This window comes from Ictidomys tridecemlineatus, chromosome 7 (assembly GCF_052094955.1).
Source record: "Ictidomys tridecemlineatus isolate mIctTri1 chromosome 7, mIctTri1.hap1, whole genome shotgun sequence".
Lineage (NCBI taxonomy): Eukaryota > Metazoa > Chordata > Mammalia > Rodentia > Sciuridae > Ictidomys > Ictidomys tridecemlineatus.
Genome location: NC_135483.1, coordinates 169,446,810 through 169,463,366, shown reverse-complemented (window position 1 = coordinate 169,463,366; position 16,557 = coordinate 169,446,810). Strand labels below are relative to the sequence as shown.

Below are 16,557 nucleotides of genomic sequence, written 5' to 3'. Positions count from 1 at the left end.
CCAGAGGCTGAGGAAAGAGAATTGCAAGTTCAAAGCCAGCCTCAGCAACTTCTGTAAGCCACTCAGTGAGACCCCGTCTCAAAATTAAACAATGAAAAGGACTGGGGATGTGGTTCAGTGGTTGAGCACCCCTGAGTTCAATCCCCAGTATTAAATAAAAAAGAAAAGAAAAGAAAGACACACAGAAAAAAAGATGGGTGAAGATAAGATATTCTAAATGTTAATAGTGGCCAACTCTGAATTGTGAAATAATTGATGATTTGAAATTTTTTCTCCTTTAACTTTTGGGTTATTATTATTATTATTATTATTATTTTGGTACCAGGGATTGAACCCAAGTGCACTTAACTACTGAGGCACAACTCTCGCTGAATTGCTTAGGGCCTTGTGAGTTGCTGTGGCTTTGAACTTAAGATCCTCCTGCTTCAGCCTCCTGAGCCGCTGGGATTACAGGTGTGCACCTCCTTGCCTGGTGTTATTACACTTAATTTTAAATAACTCAAAGAAAATATATCTATCTTTAACAAAAAAATAAGAAAGGCACATAGCATTAAAGCTAGAACTAATGAAAATGAGATAGAAACTTCATATTTGTTAACTGAGTAGTTTTGTAAAAGATTTTTCTTTTATCAGGTTCAGCTTTCTTGTTTGCCCTTCTTACCAGGTTGGGGTACAAATGAAATGGAAACATGCATGTGAAAGTATTTTGTAACCCATAAGGAAAGCTACCTCATTAATTACTTTAAATTTAACATAGCATGAAAACTATCTCATGGGGAACATAAGTGAGGCTGAAGATTAAGTTTATAAACATACAATTTAGTAGAGTGAGGTGGGTTCTTTTAAATTTGACAAAGAAGGATATTTTCACTCACGAGATGATAGGTTGAATCACAAATTAAAAAAAAAAATACATAAGACCTTATATTGAGAAATACAGGAAAGCAACAGTCCCGGCCGTGCATGCCACCTTCCTGCTGATTTCTATTTCAGCTCTTCCAACCGATGTTAAGATATCACCCATATTAATGAGTGAAACATGCCTTACTGTCAGGTGGCAGAAAACCAGTAGCATATAAACAATTTGGTATTGTAAAATTCTCTAATGGAGCTTAATAAGAGAGCTAACATTTAGACACAACAGGGCTGAGACAAGATGTGACAGCTACCATAACACAGAATCTCATTACTTGGTTGGTTGTCTGACTCATAAATACAATTTTAAGTTTGCCTGTATTTTTTTCAAAACTGATCCACAAAGAATTAGCCTGGGATTGGAAGGGCAGGGGACTGCAATGGGTAATATGCTAAATTTATGAAAGCAGCTCCCCTTTTATTAATGGGAAAAGGAGAGGGTTCAGAGGTCTAGCAGTTGAAAATTATCCTGCAGATGAGTTGAGTGGAAGACTACGTGGAAAGATACTCAGAGGAGGCTTCCTATCCCAGGTGCACGCCCAGGGTCACTCTTCTGAGCTGCTGAGCTTCACAGGAGTTGCGGGCATAGGTAGAGTTGCTAAGTTCCTGGCTCGAATGGGTCACTTCAATGTGCATTTTGGTCATTCTCTCTTCTTTTTAATATATTTTTTTAAATGGTTGCCATTTTTTCCATAATCCAAGTGGTTAATCATCTCTCCATCCATCATTTCTGCACCCTTTTTCCCTGTGTACGGTTTCCCCTACTCTCACTCGTCTGCCTTCTCCGGAGAATCATGACTCCTAGACAGGAGTGAGGTCTGGTGCTCACCTTGCCCTCTGCTGCACACTCCCATGGCTAATGGCTGTTCTGTACAACCCGAGGACCATTTCTGGGCATCCCACTTTGTCCTAATCTGCTTCTGCTTCTGGAAATGAAGCATCAAATACGTTTGAAGAATAAAAAATTATTTTTCAAGAGCAGGAAAAGTCTTGAGGGTGAAAATCACATAGAAATTAACAACTTTTTCCACCCTTCTTTAAAAATACATATTAGTATTTCATTTATAGAACTATCATTACATTTTATATTATAAAAATATTATTTATTATAAAACTCAGTATGAGGACCCCTATGTACTCTAAAAAAGAACCCCTCCTTATTTTAATAATAGAAAAAAATTCCACTATATTAATTTATTAGTTTTTGAACATGTGAAGGCCTTGCCTCTAATTCTAAGATCTAAAACGACTTGGAGAGGCATTAGAGAGAAAGTGTGTATGTGTGCGTGTGACTTCAGAGAAGGTTTAGGGTTGTTTTCTTAACTTCCTGTAACTTCATGAATTGAGAAGACAACTCAAATCTGTATGGTTTACATAACCTGTGTTACCTTCAGAGAGTAACAATATCCGTTCATCTATTTACACCTTTTGAAAAACAGCACTGGAAAAAGAAATTGAATTCCAAGACTGTAAAAGTATTGGCTGGGGTGGAGGACGCTTAGCAAAAGAGCCCTCAACCACATGGAGCTGTGGCGGAGACCAATGGTGCTCCTTTCTGTTCCAAGTAGGCAGAGTGACTATCGCCTCTCCTCTAGGACAGTGTAACACTGAGTTAGTGATGCTTTTGTAAAGAAGGTTTGACAATAGTGAGTCTCCTGCAGGCTAAACAAAAAGTGACAACTCCATTTGAAAGCTGTCCCTAGAGGTATTTTATGTGCAGAAATTATCTGTGACAGTCCCAATCAAAATAGAGTTTCATGTCACGTGGCACATAAATGGACGATACAATATACCACTTTGAACGTTATCATTTTGTCCAGTGAATAGGTGAAGTATTTTCTGGTGAGTCTCTCATGCTACTATTTTTAAATATAGAAGATAAAAATGGGCTTTCACTGATAATGTCTTTTTTTTAAGCCAATGCTTTTACCTTAAAAAAAGTGTAAAGTATATATAAAAAAGAGATAGAGATATAGCAATATAAAAAAATAGCTCTGGTTACAGAAAACTGAATGGAAAATGATAAAGCATGAGTCTGTCTATGGAACCACGTTGAATCTGGGAAACTTTACTCTCAGACTTTCTGGTGACTCCTAGCATTTGTAATTCACTTTGACAACAAACTTCAACATGGATCTACCTACAAAGACAAAACTGAATAGCACTTGTAGGCTCTGAATTAAAGGATGTGAGCAAAGACACAACTTGCAGCTTGTCAAATGTCAGACTACAGGGATCAATTCTCCCTTCTGATGTCTCATACACATCACTTCTGGGTGTGAAAAAACACAACAGACTTTGTTTTGAAGAATACTTCTATGCCCACCTGTCTGTCATAGGCCAGGGTTTATTTAAGAGTTTCTCTACGGTTCTCTTAGAAATCCCATGATATTTTTTCACAATATATAACATAGATTGAGACATTACCTTCTCTACTTCATCCCACAAAGTTTCCTATATATTCCTATAGGTCAGGGGCTACATCTGTTCAAAAATTCACTATGTCTTATATATCTTCAGCAGAATCTTGGCCAGACGGCCTAAGTGGGAGATGGGGTTGCCCCAGAAACACTGATAGTGACATGACTGTTTTGCTTTATTCCATAGATCTTATCTCTCCTTTTTAAGGTTTTAATATTGTCACATAAAAGAGATTCTCTTTTAATATATTTTAAAGGAAAATTTCTACAAAAGCAAATTAAGTTTAAAATAGCATAATTACAAATTTTGATATTAAGTTGGAGTAAGAAAAAATTCACAGCCAAAGGATTCACACACACACACACACACACACATACACATTATATACACATATACATACATATATTTACAATTTTTTTTCCCAGAGGCATAGATAGAGATTTATTTAGGAAAGCAGATACATATTCAAGGGAGAACAACATCAGTCTCAAGAGAGGCCTTTGTGTGTAAGCAAGGAATACACATTCAACAGAGAATGTGGGCTGGTCTCTGGAGGGAAAGTCCATTTTCTAAATCCTACAACCTGAGTTTTGATTGTTTAAGGACAAGGCCACCTGAACAGGCAAAAGAAATTTCTGGTGTAAGAGTTTAGGGAGACTTGGAACCAACCATGGTTCTAAATCATGGTGTCTGGGATCCCATTTAAACCTTCCTGCAGGGGTGAGCAGAGCATAGTTTGGGAGTGAATTCATGGACACTGTGGTTACCTTGGCAAAGAGGTATGAAGATAGCCAGAAAGACATGGCTCAGCAGAAGCTCAGGGGTTGTGGAACAAATGATAATGACATTAAAGATTTATTTTCTATTTAATTGTCATAGCTACTTTGAGGAGGAACAAATAAGGATAGGCCACCACTGGGAGGGGATGCTTTGACATGGTAACAGCACCAGAGAAAAGGCAGAGCAACCTGAACTTGTATTTTGCTTCCATTAAAGAATTGCAGAACCATGTAATTTTGGAGCTGGAAGAAATGCTGAAATCACTTAGTCCCACCCTCCTGTCTTTGTAGATGAGGAAAGATGCACAGACACATTAAGTGACTCATCTGACATCTCTGTCAAGAAGAGACAGAAGATCCACAGAAAAGATAAGAACAGTAGGGGAGAGAGAGAGAGAGAGAATACACAATTCAGGAGGTTTGAAAGGCTGGTACTTACAAGTTACATCCAAGATATACAAAGAGCTTAAAGTGTGCCCCTGAAAGAATAGGCAGTACCACTGAGAAATCAGGGATAATAGGAGATGTGCCCAGATACTGGAAGACAACAAGCAATGGTCACATTTTTTAAAATAAGAGAAACAAATTCCAGGAAACCTAAAGAATAATAAGTTTTATGCTCATTTCAAGCAAAATTCTCTGGAAGGTAATAGTAGAGATGGTTAGAGATTATTTCCAGGAGTCAGTGATAAATACAAGGTGTGAGAAAAAGGTTCAGAAAAATGTAATTGCCAGGATGAGCTTTTTCTCCCGATGGAGAAGCCAGATTGGATTGATTACAGCTTTTGAACAGTAAATACTACCTGTGTCCCTTAGGAAGCTTTTGAAGCAGAAACTAGATGGAGAAAACAGTGACCTATTGTGCTGTAGAGATGTCCTTCATCTATGGGTACTTGAATAGGAGGTGCTTCCTGGCAGAACAGAAATGGGATATGTTGGCCCAGTGATGAGTACCAGCAGGATTGGGGACATTGGCACTTAGATCAGATCGGAGGCTGTGCTGACCAGGAGGCCAGGCAAATCAGAGTATGGGAGGCTGGTCAGTGAGTGCTAGGCCAGGAAATGGAGCCATCTTGAAGTCATGTGATTAAGGGTAGAGTGGATTCAATAATTCATTCAATGCCCATTACTGAGTATCCAGCATTTTAGGAACTATGCTGGATTGGGAATAACCTATAGTGCCTGTTGCAAAATCTGACAGAGGGAATGAACAAGTAACAGTCAATTCTAATGCACCACAATTGCTATACAGACTGTTCGGGGATGTTGGAGCCGAATCCTGAGCCACACATAGGACTTAACCTAGAAAAAAAAAAAAAAAGGCATAGAAAAAATGTCATACAGTCCATGAGAAAAATAGTCTTGAGTCATTCAGTCAAGGTTGAGGTCCTTAGAAAACTTGGAGGATGGCAAGAGCTTTAATAATAAGAGGGATTTTGTAAAAGAAAATGCAAATAGCAAGCAGGTGACAGTCCTTCATACAGTCATTTGGAGCACTCCAACTTAGTCCAGGTTAGTGCAGCTGCCAGAGGGAAAGCACATGGATCAGAAGACAGATCAGAAGTGGGGAAGGAATGTTGGACCTCACAGTGAGAAACATCTGATGCTCATGGGGAACAGTGCACACACAGGAGAGTCAATCTTACTCATCCCCCTGGATCTTCCAGAGAGAGAAAAAGAGGGGAGCGGGGAAGTGTTAGGTGTGTGGCCACGGGAGGTGAGAACTTAAAGGACTCCAGGACTATGGCTCAAGCAACTAGGTAGACAAAGTAGCTCTATTCTGAGATGTTCCAGGCATAAAAGAGTATCAATAATAGGCAAGAAAGGCCTGAAAGTGAATGGAAATTAGTAAAGACCAAATCTGTCACTATATCCTCCTCCAGAGACATGACCTCTTAAGAAAATGATCAGTTGACTGAGAATAGGAGTGGACCCAAGGAAAGAGAAGGCCCTGCATAAGGCCTGACCTTCACTATCAGTTGGAATCATGAAATATCATTTGGTAAGAAAGGAGAGGTGTGTTGTTAAATGAGAATCACAGCAGTGTCATATTGTTAATTAGTCATACATGTACCTGAGTTAACTGCTAAACCTTTCTATGGAAGGACTGCATACACCACACAGAGAAGATGAGATTCTGTCTCCTATGTCTGTGGATCACTGGCTTCATTCTCCTTCCAGGCAAAACAAGGATGGATCTGGGGTGAAATCAGACCTGGACTGGTCTAGCTCAGCCCATCTGGAGCTGGCCATCTCCTAAGGTATAGCACATTTCTCTAGATATGGAAAAAGGAGGGCTGATGTGTCTGTCAGTTTTCTGGAGTGGGAATGAGCTTTTACATGTCTTCCTCTTGCCCTGTTCTGTAGTCCTCGAGAAGGAAGAGACAGCGTTGCTTATCTAGCAGGCTTAATTTACACAACAGTTTTCTGCAACAGGAGCTAACCTAAAATGAGATGACCCTGAGACTCTGAACTCCAGTACATGGAAAACTTCAGACTGAGGCATGGTCACCTACTCTTTGGAACATTTCCAATGTGGTGGCTAAAAGTCACGTGTGACTATTGAACATTTGAGATGTTACTAGTCCAAACTGCGATGTGCTGTAGGTATAATATACACCAGATTTGAAGACATCATATGGGGGGGGGGGGGAAGAAAAGAGGATGTAAAATAGCTCTGGAATTGTTTTGAATATATCTTGGAAAAATATTTTGCATATATTTGGGTTAAATAAAATATATTATAAAAATAATTTTGCGTTTCAGAATGAAACTATTCAAAATGTTAAATTACAGGTGTGGTTCACATTATATTTCAATTGGAGAGAGCTGCTCACAGACATATCTGAGTGGTAGGAGCACAAAGTTAAGGGAATAATTGTATCAAAGTTGGGCCCACTGTGCTGACAGCCCCATGAGTCTTTTCCCAGAAGCTATTTACCTGCAGTCCTTCCTGGCTTAACTGGACAGGATATGTCACATTCCTTAGCAAACTGCCTGTTATCTGCAGGAGAAATGCAGGCCCGAAATGATAATAACAGGAACCCAAGTTACCCTGAAGGGGGAGACTTCTGTGACCCTTTTCACAGACCAGATCCTGCAACTCAGGGAGATAAGGATAATTCCTCCTAACCATAAAATATGTAAGAATTTTGAGTTAAGAATCCAATTAGAACTGGTCAGCATGGGCCAAAGTGACCCAGAGTTGTCATTGGCAGTGGAGACTTGAAAGTCTGATGTCATCCTGCTGTCAGTCAAAAGTCAAGAGGTAGACCTAGGTGGGACTCTCTGGAAACTTCTCTGGGATCCCTAATAAAATTGGACTGCAGGAGAGACACACTGCCCCTCTCCTCTCTGAGAGAATCCACTCTCCCTTGAGGGGGGCCCCCTTTCCCTCTTCCTGTTTCTTCAATAAACTCATGCCTGTTCCTCTAAGCCACGTGTCTGAAATCTTTCTGACTTGATCACAAGAATCAGGATTTAAAGGCGGAGGGTCTTCTTGTTGACTCAGTTTCTCAGAAGCCTCCAGCTCTGTAACATTCTGAAGTCAAACAGTTCCCATGTTGTGCCACCAAACTGGATGTAGATTTTGATGTAGATTCTAGATTTTGAATATTTTCTACATAGAAAAAAGTCTCGTGAATTGAGAACATCTTTCTATTTATGATAATTCAGTGGTAATAAATACACTTATTTGCAATTCAAGCCACACAGAGGAAAAAAACTGTTTTCTATCTTTTTACTGAGTTACAAATGGTTCTAGTGGTTTCAACTGTTTTGTTGTTGTTTAAAAAAAAATAAAGGAACAAGTAATTTAATGTAAAATAATGGCATTCAAACAAGACTATCAACAATTGACACTCTAGGAACCTCTGTGCTTGTTTAGGATACAGATCAATGAGGAGGATACCATTCATTGAGAAGTTAAGGTAGTATTTAGTTAAAATAATACCAAGTTATAATTATTATTGTAAATTACATCATTTTAATGTAATTGTCATTAAATCAAATGAGGGAATAAATTGAGACTCCTGGTTGAATGAGGTGTGGTGGGGAAAATGGATCACTTATTTGCACTGGATAAAACTTTTCTCGTCAGATTAGTAGCAGAGCTTGAGAAAAGAAATTCAAATTTATGCCTATTCAACTGTGGAGACAGAGCTCGTTGCTAAGGTGCAAGAGACTCCTTCAAGGGCAGCAAGAAGTCAGAGTGTGGACACCAGTGCAGACAGCAGTATTTACAATACATAGAGGACAAAAAGAAAGCCATACCCTCTCTTCCAGGAGGAAAAACCAGCTGTCCCAAGAATATTCTGGTTTGTACAGGAATGAGGTTGCTCTAATCTCAGTAATCTGAGGACATGACAGCTGAAACTTGGAAAGGTTAGAAAAAGATGTGCTGCATGTTTATTTTAAATGATTTTAAAAATCAATAACAATTTAGCACTGCCTTACTCTACTCTAAATCCTTGCTAGTCACAGTGTGGTATTGGGACCAGCAGTGTGAGTGTCACCTGGAGCTTATTAGAAATGCAGAACCTCAGGGGCCATCCTGGATCCAGAATCAAAATCTGCTTTTCAACAGGAGCCCCAGGTGATCTGAATGCATCAGTTGGAAAAGCTCAACTTTTCCTTTGCAGAAATTGACATCCCTGTCACAGCTGCTCACTTTCTGTATGGAGAACCCCATGGAAGCTGACCTCCTTCTGCCCCCCACTCTGCTTATGAAAAGAGTGCCAGAGAATTAGGGATCCTGGTTGGAGGCAGCTTTCAACCCATCACTGGTCAATTAGTATAGCTTTTAGTTGCAATTATTGGACATCTCTGATCCCCAGATGCTTCTGGCATCTGCAAACAGGTTTTTATCCCATTCCTTCAAGGGGGCAGGTTTTCTCCCAGAAGTACCTATTTTCTTTCCTTTTGCATCATTCTATTTTATGAGAATGGAAAAGCTTTGAATTATCAGTTTTTCTAAAGTGAACTGCTACTGCCTCTCTGAAAGCAGAATGTATTTGCCACTCAGCGGCCCGTAATTGCAGTAAGAGCTGACCTGGGACTATTATTCAGCAGAGTGCTATTATTTTCCACAAGGAAAGTTTTTAGATTTGGACTTTATACACACAGAGAAGAAAAGAATTCAGATAATGAAATAGAATTTTATCGAAAGAAAAGTAATTTTTAAAAAAGAACACAATAGTCAACATAGCACAGTGGTTAAGTGTTGAGGCTCTGGATTCAGGTGAACTAGCAAATTCTGGACCACCTGAGGCCACTGGACCAGTCCTTCACCCTCTCTACAACTCACCTTCCTCATTTGTACCTTAGAAATACTAACAGTACTACCTGATTGGTTGTCAGAGGGATGAAATGATATTTGCAAAGCAATCAGCAAATGCCTAGCAATTGCAAATTATCAGTAATATTTAGAATGTGTTATTATTAATCTTTCAATTATTGCTTATGAAACTACTGCAATTTTGGTTTCTGAGTTGCATGACCTTAGGTCAAACTTCAGTTTGTATTTATCTAAATATACAGAGTAAAACATGATAAACCCTTTCTAAGACATGCTAGTATAAGTTGGTCTCTTTCCTTTTAGACCAGGAAAAAAAACTTGATTTGTTTGAGATGTAACAAAACCATATCATTACTACCTTGCAAGTATACAGCGTCACTATTACAAGTCTCATTGCTGAACCTACAGTAGCTCAGTGGACTAATTAACTTCTTGAGGCTTTCAAAGGGTCTCATGGGCGTTTTACAGGTTCCATGAAGCCAGAGAAGGTTGGAGAAGAGGAAATAGGATTAACTTCTTGATTAGGAGGGTGATTAAATACTGGAACAGGCTATCAAGGGAGGCTACAGAATCTCCATCTCCAGGGAACTTTTAAACAAGAGACACACAATTGTCTGGTTTGAATAATTTGAGTCTTCTGTTTGGGAGTAGGGGACTGAACCAAATGAACTCAGAAAAATAAATACATTTTAATGTGAGTGATTTTTCATTGGGTAGAATTACCTTCCTTGAAATTTATAAGAAAATAAAGTTCTTACCATCCTCACCCTGAGATTCTTAACTCCTCTCCACATATGAGCTCATACCTGGTCTGGAGAGGAACAAGAGGGGGCCATTTGCTGTATTGATAGAGAGGCATTTAAAGGAGCCTTTGATAATCTAATAACCAACTTTTAAATAACTCATTCCTTCATTTATTTACTCACTATTTATTGATATTAAGTTTTAACAAGTAAATTTAAAAAATAGTTTTTACAGCGTTTCCTGAGCACAAGGCATGTTGCTGAATATAAAGGCAAATCTTTTCCCAAGGAGCCAAACTGGGCTAGAGTCAGAAGCACAAAATCTACGTTTCTACCACCAAGAGTTTGAGACGTAAGAAGTATCGCTATAGTTTGAAAAAAATATATATACTGAAACTTTTTGTCTCTTCTACTTCATTCCAGAGCAGCTTCTTATAAACCCCATGGGTTCTGCCTACTCTAACTTAGAAACTACGCAGCACGCAGGTAGAAAATAAAATATGCCTGGTTACCTGGGATGAAGATCCCTTCAATAAAACACTTTTCTAGTCCATTTTCCTACTTGGCAGATTTTACTCCAAAGGAACATCCCTGAGGCTACTGCCGTAGCTGCATGATGTGTGGTGCCAGGTGGGTTTCCCTGCTCAAGAAGGCTGCATAGTTAGAATGCTCTCAGTAAACAGAAAGGCCACCATCTATCAGGATTCACTTTCAGCGTGCAAGTGACTGGCCTATAAACCTAATTTTTAACAGCTTTTCTTCAGCAACTCTGACTGTTTAATTAATCTTCAGCCATTAACCATTCATTTAAAATGCCACTTACGAAATCTTAATTTTGCACATTATCAGCTGGTTCACAAATAGCTAACCATGAGCAGAAGCGTAATGATCTCGCTCTCCCTGTTCTCAGAGCTCACCAAGCTTATAGCCAATTTTGGCTTCTTAATTAACCATATGCATATTAGCATTTAAAATTAAATGACAGTTTTTTTTCTTAAATAATTAATATGCAGTGAAATGTTCACATTAATATCATTCTGCTCCCTTCTGAAGGGCCCCAAGATGGTGCCAGCCCAGGCCCTGGCCATTGTGGACACCAAGTGGTAACACAAGTGAGGAAAGGTTCCTCCTCCCCTCTCCTGAGTCTCCTAGTTGGATGGGCTCTTGCAATGGTATTTTGGATGCACTGTTCAAACTCTCCAAATTTTATGTTTAAAGGAGGATAAGCAATGTCATTGCCAAAATATTCTTTAGTACTGGGCATTCGGAAATAATAAGGTCATTTTTCAGTGGTTAACTTCAATTGGGTGAATCAGTTGGGACCAAAGAAGGAGCAGAGAGAAGAATATTCAGGAAAAATCTATTGTCAGCTGGTGTTGATGATTCTCTAATTAGAATTATTTTTTCCTCTGAGTAGGAATCTGATTATTAAAGCTTACAGGTAAGTCACTTGTAATTTTGCAGGTGTCAGTGAGGGTTGAGGTCCAAGGTAAAAACTGGGCATAGACTTGTTCAAGTTAGTTCATCACAATACATGGGAAACTTTGTCCCAGGAGCCATTGCATAGGTCACATCTGGGATTTGATGGATGGCTCACATCAAAATTAGCTCCCAATTCCAAGGGCTTTAAGACTGTACTGGATTTGATTGGTGGAAGTAATATACTTCCAGATTGCACATATTATATTCTGTAGAATTAGGGTAATCTTGTGCAAGTTTCTTTTTTCCTTTATCCAAACACAGAAATTCCAAGGACAAACATAAATAAAGAATCACAAATGAAAATTATATTGCATCGTTTACCCCAACTTCATGTGCCTGGAATGAGAAAAGTTGTTTATTAAAAATGTTTTACAACATTGTGGGAGTGAAAATGGGTAAAATGGCAGACTGTTTTCTGAATCATAATGTGAACTGAGGCACAGCACCTTTGAATTCGTTAGACTCTTGGTGTAGGTGACACAACGGTGGTTATGAGCCTCATTTTAGTTATATTATACCTGTGCAAATTACTGAAGCTGGTTTAGACTGAGAATGCCTGTGCAGGTGTCGAAAAAAATTAAGACTGTAATTAGAAACAGAAATGTACTGATTGATGAAAGAACTTTGAACTGAACATGAGCATAAACAATTTGAGACTCAGCAAACTTGGCATTTTGTAATCCTGTTAGCATTTCAGCTTTTAATCCAAGTAAGTACTTAAAATACAAGCATTATCTTGACTCTGCAAATTCTGGGGCTGTATTCCAAGAGAATGACAATAATTTATTCTCCTAGAAGGCCTTTCAGCCTGAAAGGAATCATGAGAGCTTTCCAAAGAATAATATATAAAACCTACTTCTTAAGGCACTAAGCTAGATCCATTCTGACTCCTTCACTGTCAATTCAATTAACAAACATGCACTTGGTACCTACTATGTGGTAAGCACTGGGGAGATGTTTAAGGTAAGTCACGCTTAAGGTAAGTTTTCTTCTTCCTTTAGGCCCATGTAGCAGTTATGAAATCTAGTTTTGACTTTAATATTTACTCCTTTGGATCCTCAAGTCTGAGCATTTTCCTTTGAGCTAAGGGACTAACTGTGACTGTTAAACTGCTGAAAGACGTGTTCAACCAGTGATTTTCCAGGTATGGAAGCCAGGCCAACACTGTGTGTATGGGTTAGAAGTTCAAATTTTAGGGCCCCATCTCAGACCTCAACCATCAGAAACTCTGGGGCTGAAGCAAGGATTGGGGATTTAACAAACTCTCCAAGTGACTCCAATGCACATTCAAGTTTGAGAACAATTACCTTAGACTACTGAAACGTTGAGCAAATATTGATCAGATTAATACCCTCATAGCCCTGAGAGTAAGTCATGTGGAGGGAAACAGGTTCTCTGGGAGCAGAGAGGCACACGGGCCTGGAGAACTTGAGAATGATGGGTACCCTGAGGAGCAGTGCTGAAGGAGTGGGGAACTGTTTCTGTACTGCATCTGTACAAGCGCACACCTCTTGGTGTGCTGGAGAGAAGGAAGGTACAGGACAGACTAACTCATTCCATCATTTTATTTTCTGCCAGGTGTCGGTAGGAGGACCTTCTCTGGCCTCTTCTCACATGCAAGCTCTTTCCCATAGCATGCTGCTCTTTTGTCTGAAACGCCTTTCACGCCCCTTTTACCACCATTCTGCTAACTACTCACTCAACTGCCACTTTCTCAATGAGTCTGTCCTCAATCCTCCAGGATATCAGAAATGTCCGTGAACTCCTGGATTTCTCCTGGGCAGTACTAAAGGGTTAGTTATAGTTAAGCATTTAATATTTGTTTCCTCTTGAAGACTTCAAGTTCCGTGAAAATATGGACAGTATCCAAATCTCACCCAATAAATATTTGTTGCATAAATAATATTCATCAATTTAGTAAATTTTAGAAAACCCAAGGGTTAAAAAATTATGTTTTCTGAACTGTGTCCTGGGAACTTGACTGGCAGAGAGTACACCATCAGTGGTTCCTCTATCTCTTCTTTCTGTGTGTTTAGATCTGTTCTCTCAATTCTCCACATGAGTGGTGAGTAAAGGGCATCTCAACCAGTAGTAGTAAAAAGGTGGTATGGGGGGGGTGATAGCTAAAATTTGTCACACTTCATGTGACCAACAAATATGCTACAGGTTTAACATGTATTAACCCATTCAAGCCTCCAAGAATCCTAAGAGACTCAGCTCCATCTTTATCCTGGAGGTTAAAAAAAGTGGACCTCTATGATGTTACATCATATGGCCAAGGAACACAGAAGTGGTAGAGTGTTAGTATTTATGTGTAGGATTTATGCCCAGCTTCAACATTATGAGAAAGATGGTAACCTCAATATAAGTAGTGCTTAAACAGTGCTCAAGACAATGCAATGCACACAAAATGTCTGGATTCTATGTGCATGTCTAAGATCCAATGAATACTATTATTAATGATCATCATTCTCATTTTTAATATCCCTAATTTGAAATTTCTTATAAATATTTTATTTCTAGATCCTAAAACCCACATCCGAGCAGATTCTGGTCAGCCTTTATCTGATATAGCTAAGTTTGGAGAAATATTCTCTTAGGAAAAAAAAAAAATGACCCAAAAGGAAATTTATGAACTGAATATTCTCAAAGCTGCATTTAGACTCAAATGATCTGAAAATTACTACTGAAATCTACTGCTTTACATTTTTTATGTTTTCCAGTGAATTAGTTTTGAGACTTGGAAATCACATAGACTCATAAAAAGTTGTTTTCCAGACTCTAGACTGGAATCAAGCACATCCAAGAATTTGGGTACTGTAATGCCCCTGTACTTTGGAAACATTCACATCAAGTTCTAATTCTCTTTCTTGGCATCCCTCCGTTTTCATTCACAAAAGTGCCTGGTTAAATCAATCTGTAAGATCCTGGTCACCTTTCACCAGCACGAGGTTTACTGCCAGGGAAAAGGCCACCACAAAGCTTCAGCCAGTGGAGAACTCAGGGAACAGACAAGGAGAAATGGCGGAAGCTGAGGACTACCAGATGAGCACTCCTCTGGGGGAGAACACAGACGGGAGAGAAGGCAAGGAACCCATCTTCCTCTTGCTAAGTGTGGTTGCTGAAATGGTAAGTATGGCCAGCAGGGTCATTGAGTGGAGGGACGGTGGGGAGAGGTAGGCTTCAGGCATGTGACCCTTCCTCAGTAGGTCCACGAGACCCATACTTGAGGGTGACAGCTGCTGGCCATGGTGGTACACCTCTGTAATCCCAGCAACTTGGAGACTGAGGCAGGAGGATCACAAGTTCTGGCTCGTCCTAAGTAGCTAAGCAAGGCCCCAAGCAACACCCTGAGCAAGACCTGTCTCAAAATAAAAAAGTAAAAATGGCTGGGGATGTAGTTTGGTGGTTAAGTGCCCCTGGGTTCAATTTTCAGTATGGAAAAAATTTTTTAAAAAAGTTTGGCAGCAGTGGCTGTATAGGGACTCAACAAAAATGACCAAAAAGAATAAAATGAAGGCCAGAGACCTATCTCTTCTACAATATTTTTCAAAATCAGTGTATATTTCAATTAAAATCTACATAAATCCAACCTTAGATTTTATGTACATTCATATTCATATTCATATTCATATTCATATTCATATTCATATATTCTTTCAATCCTTTCAAAAACAAAGTTAACCATATACTAATATTATCAACCTTAATGTTAAAAAAAATGAGGGATTTCCATTACTGGAAATGGTAAAAGGGCTTATTTTATTCTTATGCTTATGAGAATAGTCAGAAAAGTTTGAAAATTTTTGAAAAAAAATGCACAAAATTCCCAAACCATTTAAAGGCTTTGGAAAACTTTCCAGGCAGCCAGGACTTGAGAAGCCAAAATTGATTTTGAAGAGTAGGCAGGTTAGCACATTGAACTGAGCCCAATGTTCTGTGGCACTTTTCTCTCCAAGTCATTTACTAATTCGTAAATGGCACAAAATCAAATGCTAAGTACAGGAGCAGAGTGCAGTGTGGCTAAGAGATGTGGAGGCTGAGCAGAGCTTCTGACATTCTTGTGGAGTTGGGAAGGTAGGAATTGGGAGTTCACAACCTGCTAGGGAAGAAGGACCCTGGTGAACAACCTTTATTTCCAGATAGGATCGTAGAAAGGCTATACCCTAGAAGTGGTAGACCATCCCTCACAATAATTAAAACGAAGCATCTAGCCACCTTGATCCAAGAATGGATTAAGGTGATATGCCTCTATTCTAACTGCCTGAAAAAAATGCAATAATAAATTCTCTCTGGAGAAAGATAATATCAACTTGAGATTATTTCTGTAGGTTTTCAAGGACTATATCAAACATTCCATCAAAACTATCATGCCTACCAGTATATAGGAAAATAACTGACAACTGAGTACAAGATAGAACAATATCAATTGATCCATGATTAATTCAGATTTTTATTATTACATGTGGTTCTTAAAATAACTGTAATTAGTATAGTCAAGAAAAAAGATAAGATTCAGAATTTCATTGGAGAATTAGAATCTCAGGGTAAAACAAAGACTGAAAATTACAAACAACTAAAATTAAGAGTTCAAGATGTGGGTTTAACAGAATTTTGAACATAGGAGAAGGCAAGATTAGTAAACTAGAAGACAGAGCATTACAATAACCAAACTGAAAGACAAAGGAAACATAACAGAGAGCAAGGTCTAGTATTTTAGTTTTATTGGAGAGAAAGGAGGTGGATATTTGAAGATATTACAATTTTCCAAAGTGAATAAAAACATTAAACCACAAATATAAGAAGCTCTATAAATTATAACCAGGCTCAAACCACACACACACACACACACAAAAAAAAAAATCATAGTGAAACTGCTAAAAAATCAAAGAAAAATATTTAAAGTAGTTGAAGAAGACAA

The 16,557-nt window shown here is 38.8% G+C and overlaps 1 protein-coding gene across 2 annotated transcripts in view; it reads right to left on the bottom strand.

Moving 5' to 3' along the window:
* Pard3b (par-3 family cell polarity regulator beta) overlaps positions 1 to 16,557 on the bottom strand; it is a 978,588-nt gene that overhangs the window by 122,500 nt on the left and 839,531 nt on the right. The window lies entirely within an intron of this gene.